Raw genomic sequence first — 12,452 nt, 5'->3', positions numbered from 1 at the left:
GGAAGATTTTCCCAGCACCACAGTCATCTGGAAAAAAGGACCATTTGGAACTAAACATGACAAGATGAGATATATCAGGGTTGCCTGACCTGTGGTGGCACAGTGGATATAGTGTTGACCTGGAGTACTGAGGTTGTTGCAGTTGCCAGTTCAAAATCCTGGACTTGCCGGGTCAAGGCAAATATGACAAGCAAGTGATGAACAACTAAAATGAAGCAACTATGAGTTGATATTTCTCTCCTCACACTCTGTAAAATCAATAAATAAAATCTCTAAAAGAAAGAAAGAAATATACCAGGTCTAAATGGAAGGTTCAACATTTGAGTAAAAAAACAGCCACAGTTGCCTGAACCTGTGGTTGATGCTCTGGCTGACCATCAGCCATGGCTGAGTCAACAGTGGGGAGCCACACCGACGGCCCAGACTGGCAAGGCACAGCGTGATCAGAGTGCAATGACAGGATGGGGAGGGCTACAGAGAGGCCTCCTGCTTTGCTTACCTCACTCATCCACACAGTAAACACGTGCCGAGCCCTCTAAAACAGGGCTGCAAATACGCCACATACAGCCATGTCCCTCCCAGACCAGAGGAACTGACCACCAAGAATGCAGGTGCACCTCAAAGCCACACCGGCCATGCCAGAACCAGTACGAACCAAATTCCTGTGGGCTCTGGATTTCGTTCCCAGGCACGTCTCAAAACAAGGAGGGGCTACCTGCCTCCCCCAGGGAAGACCTCCACTGCACGCAGCCTGCAGCCTGCTGTCCCCATCCATCAGAGGAAAACTAACAAATAATAGAAACAGTATCCATCTCCTATGAGGTAAGGAAGAAGACAGGTACTTCTGCCTTGTTTCATAAAGTTTCAGCCAACAGCGCCCTTCTCCTCACGCCCGCGGCGTCCGGACACCTTCCACGCACCCCTTACCTCCTCTCCTCGCAGCTCTCAGGGTGAGGCAGCGCGCCGCCCACGTCCCAGGTGAGGAGAACACCGAGGCTGCGGACGCCCACGGCCACCCGCGGAGCAGGGCGCTCCTCCCACCCCTGTCGTGCGCTGGAGCCCGGCGCTCTGTGAAGCCACCCGGCGCCCCTCCCTAGGCGCGGGCGGTGGGCAGCGCGCACCGCTTCCCCGGCGGCCCTGAACCCTGGCCCGAGCACCTCGCCCCTAGGACCCACCAGGCGGGCCGCGTGGCCTCCACCGGCTCACCGGCTCCGGTGGGCGGCCGGGGCGCTTTCCGCGTGGAGAGCGGAGCCGCCCTGCCGGCCCACCCGCTGCCCGCCACGCTTCCTCCTGCGCCCGCAGCCGCGCCCGCCCACGACACGCACAACCTGCGCGGGACCCCAGCGCTGCTCCGGCACCGCGCCCGCCAGCCCTTACCGCCTGCCCGCCTGCCGGCCTGCCCCGCTCTAAGCCGCACTTCTCTCCCTCCCCTTAGTCCCAGGAGGTGGCCAGACCTCCCAGCCACTCCCCACACATACCCAGGAACCCCAGAGGCACATCTTGGTCCTGTCTATGGGAATGGCACTTTCTAGAATGGCAGCTGCGATTTATAGCCTGTGTAGACTGGACAGGCATGAGCCTATTTGACCATCACCACAGCTCTAAGAGGTGGGCATTTGTTCTTCTGTTTTACCCTGAAGCCAGGTGAGACTCAAAGATTGAGCAACTTCCCCAACGTCACCCAGCTAAGATGCACTCAGGTCCAGCCTGCCAAACACTCAAGTCTCTGCTCGCTAGCCCAGGACTGGGAGGAGGGGTGACACTTACTGTTCCTTCTTGCAGGACTACTCTTCTCTCTGACTTGATTGCCCCAGGAATCCTGCTGCTCCTCCTTTGCACCCCAAGTCATGCTCCCCTGTGCCATTGCACGTTCCTGTAGTCCTCCATTCTCGTGGCAGAGGCAGGTGGCACAGTCTGGCTGTACATTGGCACAGGCAGCATTGTCTCCCCACTGCCCATGTCTAGGCACCACTCTTGCCTCTGCCCACAGAGCCCAGCACGGGTCCACACACAGCCCAACCCCTGACAAAGGGGAAGTAATACACTTAGTAGGACCTAGCCGTAATGGCAACTTTCGGTAGGCTAAAATGCAGAATACTTCCCGCCCAGAAACCACTCAACGATGGACACCTGTTCTCTGTACAGGCAAGAACTGACACAGTCACCTGCTCAGGGGGCAGCTGTGTAGGGTCTGAGCTGACAGCAGCCCCTGAGGCCTTGCTGCTGAGCCCTTTGAGGCAGGTTGCCACATGGACACATGAGAACCACTGACCAGGGTCAGAGCACAGAGAAGCTAGAGGGCAGTGAAAGCAGTGAAGGGCTTCCATGCTCCGCAGAAGCACCTGCTCTAATTCCATTATCACACTCACCAGGTAAAGTATGGTCATCCCATTTCATAGTGAGAACACTGAGGCTCAAAGAAATAGAGTGATTTGTGGATGGTGAGGCTGAGATTTGAACCCAAAATCTTTCTCCAGCACCTAGTGCCCCTAAGAGGGGGAGGAAGCTGCTCACAGCAGACATTGCTAGTTAAACCAACACTGCAGGAGCTGGCTGTCAGCATCATCGTGTCTGCTAAGGAAGAAAGAGCACCCCCTGGCGGCACAGAGTACTGCACCGAGCATCCTGCCTGCTGGCAAGGCTGCATTCCGCAGTCTCTGGGAAAGGGGCTCAGTAGGTTTTTCCCTGCGCTGTAAAGTGGAGCTTTGTCTGACCTAGACATTGACCTTCAAAAATTTAGAACTTCATTTGCCGCCTGTTTGGGAATGTTCCACATGAATATCCTTGAAATATGGCAGTACTAATCCCTCAGACATGTTTGGCCCTCAACAGCTCGCAGTGTGATCACTCAAGGTCATTATTCTCCTTGACCTGCTGGGAAAGCTAAGGGCCAGGAAAGGAGGATGGACCCCCAACACCTCTTTGCTGGCCAGTCACTGTTACTTTCACCACCTTGAGAGCCAGTATAGTGAGTGGTCACAAGCTGAGCATGGGAGCTACCAACTCACCAAGCTTCATATTCTCTTCCATGAAATGGAGCTGATATAGAATCCACCCTGAAGGGTGATTAAGAGGAGGAATGAGATGAGATGCGAACAACTGCTAGCACTGTCCTGGCAGAAAATGCATCATGAAGATTAGGCTGCTGCTATTATCCTGTGTATTGTGTTCTTGCCCAGCACCCTAAGTGTCCACCCCCCAGCTGATGAGCAGTCCCTAACAATTCTAGTTTGAAACTCTAGCTGCACGGCATAGCCCACGCCTCTCACCTGAATGAGTTCAACACAGTCCTAACAGCCCCCATGTACTCATCCTTAGTGAACTACTCAAATCAGTCTGTCTAAATTTCTCCTTCAGTCCTTCCAGGGTACCTCCCCTAGACTCTTCCTCTACTTAAACTCTTTAATTTTAGGGAGCATCATTGCCTTTCCCATATCTAGGCTTGTGTGCATGTTGCTTCCACAACCAAGTCTCATTGAGCTCATTTTCCACTTGGAAAAATCCTACTCATTCCCGGAGACCCAGCACATAAAACCAGCCCTCTGTAAAATGTCCTCCACCCTCCACCTTCTAAGGACACAGTATGTCCACATTCTAAGGGACACATAGAAAGTTCCTAGGCAGCTGTCCTGCCTTTTTCCTGGAAGACCCATAGCAAAGGAAAGCCTTGTCAGCTGTTTAGGAAAATTCACTTAGTTTCTATCCCTGTGAATGGAGAACCAAAGAATCTCAAACATTCAGAAAGTCTAAAGCACAAAAGAGATAGGTCAAGGTAAAAAAATAATAATAATAATAATTGACCTCAAAAGAAACTGAAGTATAGAAAAAACTTTAAAAGATCAAAACCTTCCATTAATTCTTAGAGAGATTAACGAAATTGTTGATTCCACAAAACAAGAACTGAGTGCTAGGAAACAAGAAAACAAGAAAGGACCCTTGAAAATTAAACACATGATTGCTGAAATTGAAAGTGTTTTATTGGAAGATGGGAGGACAAGGTAAAGAAATGTCTCATAATGCAGAGCAAGGACACACACACACACAAACAAATAAAAAACTAGGTGCAAAAAATAAAAGACATAGACAATAAATGCAAATCACCCATCATCCAATTAATAAAACACACGGGAAGAGAAAACCAAGAAAGATGAAAGGTAACATATCAGTAAAGTCTAAGCAGGGAACAGAATTTAGCCCCAGGTTGTTACATGATGAAATATTAATGGGAAAGTAATGTACAAGGTTAAGGGAAGATATAAGAAATGGTGAGGCACCCAAAGAATAGCGGAAGTTACTACTCTAGAGCTAAAGGAGCTAAGAGAAAAAACATGTCATGAGAACCAAGAGACTGTGGAGGAAGGCCACCCTATGAGCTGCTATAGTCTGGAGGCATGCCACCATTACCAGAGGCTTGGCATTGAAATGTGAAGTAGGAAAGAAGTGTACCAACCCTCTTCCACTTCCAGTCTCCTATAGGTCCCTGTCACCAACCAAATCCAACCAGAATCCAGCCAACAAAGTAGCGTTCAGCAACCTGGGCATAGAGGAGGGCAAAGACAAATGGTGGAGAATGGGTCTGTGTGGAGTATAAACAGAAATTAGCCAGCATAAGGAATTCTAAATAAGAGAAGAGACTTTCCAGAGATGTAGATGGAAGGACCCTGTGGGTGCTACCCTATGCCAAAGATAAATGCTCTACAAGGGAAGAAGTGTTGGGTACCAAAGCAAAAAATGTAACTTGTCAGTAACACAGGGTGAGGGAAGACTATGACATAGTAAAAATATATTTTTAAGGCTCCAGGAAATATAGTTTGAATCTAAAACCCTATTCTCAGACATTATATCATCCATTGTATGTGCAGAATAACACTATTTCCAGATTTGCAAGAACTCTTTTCATGAACCCTCCCTGAGCGAGTTAAGTTAGCTTAAACAACACTCTCACGTAACGGATATTAAAAGCAAGAAAGGAGACATGCTATGAAAGAAAAAGTGAACCATCCCAGGAGCCTGGAATTTTCTCTCTCTCTACCCAAATAATAAACTAGCATTACTTCATCCTGGGTTTAATTTTAGACACCCATGACATCATCAAGACTTCAGAGATGCAGGGATGGGATGCCTATCATAGTCCCACTTGACTCACCTCTTTAGCCTTTGGAGACAGTTGAATCTTGAAGAATACCTGTGGGTTATGATCAGTTTAATCAGCTGTTGACTCCAGTTTTAGCCACTTGTCCAGATGTGATATAGAACAACATGACTACCACTGGCACTTGGTATGCAGCTGTTTATCTGGTTCATGCTTTTTTCTCTTCTATATAAATTAGGAAGGACCATCAGAAGTTCGCTTTCACATGGCCATGGTAGCAATACAAAGTCAATGTCCTCTCTCAGGCTTTATCTGCTTCCCAGCTTTCTATCATAGTGTAGTTTACAGAGACCTTGATCATCAACACAATAACAGATACTATGGCCCAGTGTACTAATAACAGTTGCCGATTGAGCAGGAAGAACATAACCAGAGGTTTTCTTAAGACACATGTATTCCAGGGGATGAGCAATATACTCCACAAAAACACAGGGACCTGCTACCTAGGTCCAGAAGTCAACAGCACAACCTGAGCTGCCCACCATAAAGTAGTATCATCTGGCTCTCATAACAAGGTTGGGCATGCAAGCAGCCCTCCATTGTCAGGTGAATGTGATGCAAGAAGGATCAGACCTGAGCAGGTTCTGAAGGCACAAGGGAATTCAGGAGAAATCTACTCAGATTCAGCCTCTCTCTGCCCACACTGCCTCTCCCTCAGCCTACAGATAAAACACATGGACCCGATGACACATAGTTCTGGAGGGTGTGCTGGGACCAACTAGGGGCCCACTGTTGCAGGCTACAGTGCCACTCAAGGGTTACTCTAAAAGACAATGGAGAAGAGGAAAAAAGACCATGGGGAAGAGAATTGTTCCAGAAGGCAGAGCTGCCCGCTGTACCTCTGATGTCCACTCTGCAAGGATGGAGAGATAGCCACAGGTAGAGATTGATGGTGATCTGGTACCTGGACAGCAGGTAAACTTTAGCCAGGTGACTACTGCCTCAAGAAACGACTGCACAATGAATAAGATCTCAAAAGAATGCATGGATGCACTTCTCAGAATGACCAGAGAGAGTGAAGTTATTTGTGTCCAATAAGAATGCTAATCCAGCACATAAGTGATCCATCACACGGGCATCAATCAGCCTCTTTTCCCCGACACCTGGTGCCTGCTCAGTAAGCTGTTGGACTCAGTAGAACAAGAATGTTTATGGAGATTATGTTTGGGCTTAGCAGCATGACCTTCCCATATCCAAGACTGCTGAGCACCCCATCCTGACAACAGCAGGGCTCATCATGGGGACACCAATATAGGCATCATTCTCCAAGGAGACTGAGAGCCTATCGACAGGCTAATCACATTGTACCTCTTCATCATGGAGGGCACGGTGATTTGGCACTTATTCTGGAAGTAGATGTGCCTTCCTTATGGCTTTCCAGCACCACCATCTATTAACTTACAGAATTCTCTTTTCACCATTGTGTTCTCTCACACAATGCTTCTGACCAAGGAACTCACTTCCCAGAAGGAGGGGGGAAAATGTAGCAATGGGCTAATGCCCATACAGTTTACTGGTCCTTACACTATCAAAAAGATGAAAGTTTCTTTATAATTAATAAGTACTGTACTTTCATGGGGGGTTACCCTGCATCTTCAGCAATAGGGGATAGGGTCATACAAGTAAGAAAATTATCACTTTAATTGCTCAGTGAATAAATAATGCCTTAAAATAATAATAAAATGGTACTACATAGTAGTATACACATTCTTTTGCTTTAAGAGTTAACCAAAAGAATCCAAACTGAAACTGTTAAAAGGAATTGCTTTAAATCTTGGATAATTGTTTAATGTAAGGGATGGGTATTTGAGGATTATTACATTGTTTTCTGTAGTTCATGTGTATTTGAAAATGTTTCAAATTAAAAAAAATTTCTAAGCAGTTGTGGTCTTTCTCGTTCATTCCCTACCCTTCTAGATATCCATGTCCATATCTGGAATTGGATCCAATTCCCTCTATGGTGCAGGGAACATTTCAGTCCAAAAGCCTTTAGGTGGGTCTGAGCAAGATGGTTTCCCATGAGGAAGGGGCTGGGCTAAGGAATCCCAGTGGACAAGAGCAGGGAGTTGTAGCACAAGAGGAGTGAGTGGAAGTCTCCACAGGGACCGACGGAGTGGCTGTAAGAGCTAAGTGGGAGAGGAGTACATACACATAGGGTAGGGTAGCCACTGCAGTCCAACACTATCAGAGCCAACCATACTGATAATGGCACCCTGTGGAGGGGCTGGCATGGCATGTCAGCTAGAGAAGGACAAAGAGAGTGTCTATGTGGGGTGGTGGGGATTGGTGGCCCAACACAGGGAGTTAGAGCCTAGATACATACAATGAAGAAGGTATCCACATGAGCCCAGGTGGAATGCCAGAGCCAAGCAGAGTGAGATGCTGGTAGGAGGGAGCTCTGCTATGTGCAGGGATCAACCAAGTAAAGCACATATTAAGAATAATGGGTCTTGGCCAGTTGGCTTAGTGGTAGAGTGTTGGCCTGGCATGTGGATGTCCCAGGTTTGATTCCCAGTCAAGGCACATAGGAGAAGCACTCATCTGCTTCTCCATCCTTCTCCTTCTCTCTCTCTCTCTCCCCTTCCTACAGGCATGGCTCAGTTGGAGCGAGTTGGCGGTGGGCACTGAGGATGGCTCCATAGCCTCCACCTTAGGCGCTAAGAAGAGCTTGGTTGCTGAGCAATGGAGTAACACCCCAGATAGGCAGAGCATCACCCCCTAGTGGGCTTGCCAGGTGGATCCCAGTCAGGGTACATGTGGAAATGTGTCTCTGCCTCCCCTCCTCTCACTGAATAAAGATAGAGAGATGATAGATAGATAGATGATAGATAGATAGATAGATAGATAGATAGATAGATAGATAGATAGATGATAGATAGGTTTTTAAAAAGAATAATGGAAGCCAGTTTTTTCACTGATGAAGGGAGAAAACCAGAATAAATTCTGTGGTTTGAATTAGAATTGAAGGTATTCTTCCTTTACCCTCTTCTACCTCCTCAATCCCCTTTCCCTCTTGTAATCCCAATATTGTTGTCTGTGTCCATGAGTTCTTTTTGCTTTGCTTAATCTCTTCACCTTTTTCATACAAGGAAACTTGACTTGGGGTGGTGAACACACAATACAATATACAGATGATGTATTATAGAATTGTGCACCAGAATCCTATATAATTTTATTAACCAATATCATTCCAGCAAATTAAATTTAATTTTTTAAAAAATGAATTGAAGGACTTAGTGTAAATTTATATGTATTCCTTATATATTTATATATATAAATATATATATATATAATTATCATACACACAAAGAGAGAGAGGGACACCACACAATTTCCTACTGAGAAGACTGAGGAGCTGTGGCATCCCAATAACAATGAGCACTCAAAGCACCCATATCTGGCTTCTAAATGCCATTCTCCATTAAAAGAATCCACAAGACAGAGAAAATACAAAATAAGCTTGCGAGATCTTTGGGAGCTAAAAAATAAGGAAGTACTCTCAGGACAACAGAGCATTTTAAAAAAAGACCCAGAACCCAACTTGAAGGGTCCCTCACTGGCCAAATCTGGGATCATGTAAGCATTAAAATAAATAATGATAGTACTAGAAAATAACTCATTGAATAAAATAGAAACTTATGGGTCTGTTCTAATATAAATAAATGAATGAATAAAGTAAAGTTTGAGGAATGGGATTCTCACATGGCTTCAATGTACCTCACCAAAAAATACCTGTAAATACAAACAGAAAGGTAGTTACTCTGTAGTAGGAAAGTCGAGAAGACACCACGTAATCAAATGATCAAAATGACCACAATCACTAGCACTACAAACTGAAATCAGGTACCCACAATAGGACACAAGGAGAACACAGCATCTCTTCTGTGGTATGTCTGCCAAGGGTGTGTAGAAATGAATCTGATCCTGAGGAAATGTCAGACTAACAAAATAAGGGATTTGCTACGAAATAACTGGCCTGCCATCTTGAAACACATAAGGTAATGAAAGTCAAGGACAGAGAAGAACTGGTTTTGGAATGAAGGAGACCAGAGACATCTGAGCTCACTCGCTCTAAGTATTTTGGGACAACTTCTGACATTCAGATGGAGCCTGGAAAGGAAAGGGTAGCCATGTGTCAATACTAATCACCTGAATCACCATGGTTGTGTCTGGGGAAAGTAGGAAAACGTCCTTTTCTGTAAGAAATGCACAATAAAATTATTCTTTGGAGAGATGGGTTATCTTGCTGGCAGCTAACTCTCAAATGGTTCAGGGAGAAAAAAAGTTCTTTATCCTCCCTTGTAATTTCTCTGTAAATTTAAAATTGTTTAAATTATATAGTTTTTAAAAGAATATCAAACAGCTTTCTTACCTTTGTGGAATAAAACAGAAATAAAAGGGTGAATGTAGTAACCTCTAGAAATAGAATTGGGAGAAGGGGAAATATTTATATCAGTTATCTGAACAATAGAAACATAGTTTATTTGCTTGTTTCCTTCTTTCTACTAAAGAAGAATTAATAACTCCAATATTATAAAGAAAAGAATACATAAGAGAGATGAGATGACATCCCACACCACAGAGAGTAAAAAATCTTAGTTTGAGGTCAGTTGGCAATGGAGGAAGGTCACATGAGGAACCAGATCTGAGAACTTTGACTAGAACCGCCCACACCCATAAACACCAAAAGAAACTTCCCAAGAGTCCTTTGGAAAAGAGCAACCATCTGTCAGCCAATGAAATCTCGCCACATCATATTAGCTCAACCACCCTAGACGACCCTTTAAATTTCCCCAACACGAATTCCCTCATGCAACTTCTCTGGCCCCTGTCCGCCCGGACCAGAGGACCTTGTCGGGAGGGATGCACTGTACTAAATAAAGCTTTTATTAGTCCACACTTCTTGGCTATGCCCTTCTTTCTTCCTCGGCAGGGAAAATACCTTACATTTGGTGCCGAAACTCAGGAGGAGTTGAAGCCTGCTGGGGCCACTCCTCTCCCCTTCCCTTCCAAGGAAGAACCAGGATTTCCAACCTCCCACCCACATTGGCACACGGTGTGGTAAGTCCCCTACCTCCAGCCTCCAGCCTCAGTTCTTTCTGCCGAGACTCCCTGTCTGTAATCACAGCTGTGTCAGGGATCTCTTATCCATTCTGAGTGCGTGTGTGCCCGTGGAGACGTCCCGTTCACTCCCACTCTACCTAACTGTCCAGTGGCCAGAGTTTGAGTTGCAGGACACCAATTCTCATCTCTGATCACTCCGAGGACTGAGGGTGTCCATAGAAGCACAGGAATCTAAACCTGACTCAAAAACACTCCTGGAGTGCCTTATCCAGAATCTCTTCCTCCCTAAAGAAGAAACTGATCTTCTTCTCCGATGTGGCCAGGCCACAGAACCCACTGGATAACCGAACCAGGCGACCTCCTGAAGGGACTTTCAATTTTAACATCCTCACCAATTTCACTATTGCCAAAAGAACTGGGAACTGGTTGGAGATCCCTTATATTCAGGGCTTCTAGTATTTGCACTCCCATCCTAATCTCTGTGCTGCCTGTTCTAAGGCGCAGGCCCATTTTGGCCAGAGAAACCTCACCTAAACCCTCCACTCCTAATCTTTCCTCCTTTGCCAACCCTCAACTCTCTCGCCCTTCTGCCTGACCCCCAGGGGCGCCCCTCTCTCGGGACCCTCTCTGGTCCCTCAGTGGACCTATTCCGCTCAGGTCTCTTCCCTCCAGGAGCCCCCTGCCCTCCCTTCGCCAAATCCTGTTTCTCATTCACCTGTCCCTCATTCTCCTCCCTTGCTGGCCAGGGTCCTCTCCCTTCTCCACTGTGTTCTTAAGCCCCTCCTCTGTCAGGTCCTCCTTCTCCCGCCATTGGCCTTCATGCAGGTTTGCAGGGCTCCTGACCCCATGGCCCAACCCCAGTCTTCTTTCAGGAAGGTCCAGCCTTGCCTTGCCTCTGGCTCCAGCGTTTCTGGCTGGATCTGGGTGCCAGGCTCCTCAGGAGCCACCCTTCTCTTATTTTCAAGCCCCAAACCCGTATCTGAGACCTGTGAACATGGCATTTAAAGTTTATAATGGTCGTGACTAGTAGTAAAAGGCCGAGGCTATTCACCAGGCCCACATGCAGCAGAAGGTAACACTCCAAACCCAGGCTTTTGTGGCAGCCCTGAGGTTGGCAGAGCACTGGGGGCAAGGCATAGGAGGTGCCCGACCCAAGTCCAGGCCACAAAGAGGAATCCCACCAGGAGCTTGCTTTAAATGTGGCAAGGTGGGTCACTGGTCCTGACAGTGCCCCTGCCCGCAGCTGCCCACTAAACCCTGCCCTGACTGCAAGCAACCCAATCACTGGTGGAGTGATTGCCCCTTTGGGCAACAAGCTTTTACTCAGTGCCTCTATGTGGAAGACAAGCCACCTAAATGGAAGGCCAAGCCAGCCAGGTGGGCCCATCACTAGAACTCTTAGGCCTCATGGATGACTGACATGGCCCAGACTGGGAAATCCCCATCACCCTCACCGAGCCCCAGGTAATGCTGCAGGAGCGGGTAAGTTCCTCTCATTTCTTGTGGACACGGGGGCTACCTTCTCCATTTTGCCATCACACTCTGGACCTCTAGTTCCCTCATGGGTCTCAGTTATGGGAGTTGATGGGACCCCTTCTTTTCCCCTTCACACACCACCTCTGACATGCAGTTTGGACGAAATCCCTTTTTGCACTCCTTAGTTATGCCCTCTGAAAGGAAAGGGGCTCCTCACTACCAAGGGCTCCCTTATAATCAATACTACCCTCATTCTAACCGTGTCTCTCGCTCAAGCTTGCCCCCCATGCAGGACCGCTGGCAGTTGGAACCACAGGCCCCTACCCATCTCTGGCTCACCAAAAGGTTGGGCCCTGCAGATCCCCCTATTGCTCCTGTCCCTCCCCCCAGGAACCTGCCACCAGAATGAGTTAAAGCAGGGAGCAATGCTGTTCAATGAGACTGGCCCAATGGAAGAAAGCATCAGGGTCCTCCACCGTCTATGAGAGAAACTGCACAAGGATCTCTCCTCCTACAACCCACTTAACTCCTGGTGGCAGCCACCCATCCTCACCTGGGCTGCCTCTATCCTAAATCCTCTTCTAATTATCAGCATATTACTCATATTTACTCCTCTTTTTTAAATTATTTTTTTTATTTTTCTGAAGCTGGAAACGGGGAGGCAGGCAGACAGACTTCCGCATGCGCCTGACCAGGATCCACCCAGCATGCCCATCTGGGGCATTGCTCTGTTGCAACCAGAGCCATTCTAGCGCCTGGG

At 47.2% G+C, this 12,452-nt stretch overlaps 2 protein-coding genes across 5 annotated transcripts in view; both read right to left on the bottom strand.

Moving 5' to 3' along the window:
- GPRIN2 (G protein regulated inducer of neurite outgrowth 2) overlaps window positions 1–12,452 on the bottom strand; it is a 242,007-nt gene that overhangs the window by 174,239 nt on the left and 55,316 nt on the right. The window lies entirely within an intron of this gene.
- Window positions 1–12,452, bottom strand: part of NPY4R2 (neuropeptide Y receptor Y4-2) — a 29,535-nt gene that overhangs the window by 4,979 nt on the left and 12,104 nt on the right. The window contains exon 1 of one of the 4 annotated variants that reach the window (XM_066242760.1): window positions 1,479–1,612. The exons of 1 other annotated variant lie outside the window; for it this stretch is intronic. The gene's annotated coding sequence lies outside the window, so the exon portion shown is untranslated. Of the gene's footprint in view, window positions 1–927; window positions 1,261–1,377; window positions 1,415–1,478; window positions 1,613–12,452 lie in introns of those variants that run through there. 2 more of the 4 variants (XM_066242761.1, XM_066242759.1) reach the window with 2 other exon arrangements.

The sequence above is a fragment of the Saccopteryx bilineata genome, chromosome 9, assembly GCF_036850765.1.
Source record: "Saccopteryx bilineata isolate mSacBil1 chromosome 9, mSacBil1_pri_phased_curated, whole genome shotgun sequence".
In the NCBI taxonomy this organism is placed as follows: Eukaryota; Metazoa; Chordata; class Mammalia; order Chiroptera; family Emballonuridae; genus Saccopteryx; species Saccopteryx bilineata.
The sequence above is the reverse complement of the archived record's forward strand: the minus strand, read 5'-3'. Positions and strand labels throughout refer to the sequence as shown.